Source organism: Somniosus microcephalus, chromosome 23 (assembly GCF_052327205.1).
Source record: "Somniosus microcephalus isolate GS21.2 chromosome 23, FLI_Smic_1.0, whole genome shotgun sequence".
Taxonomy (NCBI): Eukaryota; Metazoa; Chordata; class Chondrichthyes; order Squaliformes; family Somniosidae; genus Somniosus; species Somniosus microcephalus.
The window spans coordinates 9,927,546-9,930,090 of NC_141009.1; positions in this window are offsets into that span (position 1 = coordinate 9,927,546).

The following is a 2,545-nucleotide window of genomic DNA, read 5'->3' on the forward strand; positions in this document are numbered from 1 at the left end:
CTTTTTCTGTGCCGCTCGGTCGGCTCTAGCCGCCGCTGTCCGGGAAGGGTCTGCGCAGTATCTGTTGCCAGCCCGTTTCGCTGGACCACCGTGACTGGAAAGCCAAGCCTGGCTCTCGACAGCCTCCCCTGTGTAGTGTCCAAGGATCAATAATACTCAGACTGCAGGAGAACAATAAAACAGGTATTTACTGAACAGGGAGTAATTCAAGACTGAAATACAGAAGCCTGCTATGGCTTTATATACAGGGGTGGTCACTGCCGGTACTGCAGTATAGAATCAGTTCTTCTCTTAAAGGCACATACACAACAATTCCTCCCCTTTTAGATAAACAGTACATAACATTCATTTAACAACTAAATAATAACTAATTACAATTACAATTTTCTCTGTACTATATACATCAACTGAAATAATCATTTATAAGTTCAGTCTTTGAGGAGGCTTCCTGATCCTGACTGGATAGCGCCTTTCTCGAGTATCCTGTTCTTGTGGCGGAGTTGATTCTGGCTCATTGTCATTGGTTGGTTCGTCAGCTTCCAATACCACTGCTTCTGAGGTAGACGCAATCTGTACTTCGGGTTGATTACCAGGTGCACCTGCTCGTGGTATGGGTTTGGTTTGTTCCTGTGACTCTAGAATCTGGTCAGCATGGCGTCTCACAATGCTCTCTCCAACGTCCACTGTGTACATTCGTGGTCCCTGCTGTGTGCATATCGTTCCTGGCTGCCATTTTTCTGTTCGGTAGTCGCGGGCCAAGACTGGTTGCCCTATCTTGAAGCTCCTGGTTGGCTTCTCATTTATGTGCTGGAATTGCTTATCCTCAACATCTCGTCTTATGTTTGGTTTGAGCAAATCCAGGCGACATCTTAGCCTTCGGTTGAAGAACATTATGGCTGGAGCTTGGTTGGTGACTGCATGTGTCGCATTCCGGTAAGCAAACAAGAAATTATCCACCTTGTGTTGTAGTGGTATGTCGTCATTATGCATTGCCTTTATTGCCTTTTTAAAGGTCTGAACAAACCTCTCAGCCAATCCATTTGTGGCTGGATGATATGGGGCAGATGTGTAATGCTTCACCCCATTATTCCTCAGAAACCTCCGGAAATCCTCTGACACAAACTGTGGCCCATTGTCGGAGCAAATCTGTTCTGGCAAGCCATTCCTGGCGAAGATGGTCCGTAGGACTGCAATTGTTTTTTCCGTGATGGTGGAGGACATTTTGATGACCTCTGGCCATTTCGAATGGGCGTCCACAGCGATTAGGAACATTGAGTCCATAAATGGACCAGCAAAATCAACGTGTACCCATTGCCATGGAGATGAGGGCCACTCCCATGGATGTAGCGGGGCCTGTGGTGGAGCGTTTTGGACCTTCTGGCATCCTGTGCATCTCTTGGTCATATCCTCGATTTCTTTATCGATTCCCGGCCACCACACAAACGCCCTGGCTAGGCTCTTCATTTTTACCCCTCCCAGATGACCCTCATGAAGCTCATTGAGCACTCTATCTCTCAACTTGGTTGGAATTACCACTCGGGATCCACACATCAAGGTCCCCCGGCACACTGACAGCTGTTCTCTCCTAGGCGAGAATGCTGGCAACAGTGAGTCGCCATGTGCTGGCCATCCCATCCTCGTCGCCAGTGTAGTGTCCGAGGATCAATAATACTCAGACTGCAGGAGAACAATAAAACAGGTATTTACTGAACAGGGAGTAATTCAAGACTGAAATACAGAAGCCTGCTGTGGCTTTATATACAGGGGTGGTCACTGCCGGTACTGCAGTATAGAATCAGTTCTTCTCTTAAAGGCACATACACAACACCCTGCGATGCTCAAATCTCCGCTGGATGACTGGGCGGTTGCCCGTGGTCGACACCCGTGCTTCTGGACTCGACCTCCTTCCACTGTTCTCCAGGAGCGAATCCCAGGGAGGTGATGCAGAGTTCCAGGTAGGCGCGAATCTGCGTCGTCGCCAATGTTATATCCATGTATCTTAATGTTGTGTCCTTCAATAATCAGACAACAGACTGCAGGGAACGATCAACAGGTGTTTACTGAATGAGGGTTCAAACTGCAACTGACTGTACAGATCATTACTCAGGGTTTATATACAGGTGTGGTCACTGCCGGTACTACAGGATACAGGAGCTGTAAAAAGTAGTTCTCCCCCTTAAAGGTACATACATTACAGTCACCTGCCCTAATATCTCCTCATGTGGCTCGGTGTCAAATTTTTTGTCTTATAATATTCCTGTGAAGCACCGTGGGATGTTTTACTACGTTAAAGGTACTATATAAATACAAGCTGTTGTTGTAGTTGTTTGAACCTTTTCCTGTTTCTAGTGCTAGTTGTTGTAGTGTGAGCCTTTTCCTGTTTCCAGCGCACAGTGTTGTTGTTGTTGTAGTTTTTGCCCCGCGCAAAGATGGCGGCCGTGGTGTGGGCCAGGGGCAGGGCGGAAGTGACGGCGGCTGGTTTCCGGGGTAGCCTGAGTCGAGTTGTTGGGTTTTTTCTTTTCGCGGTGTTTTGCCGGCCCGAGGA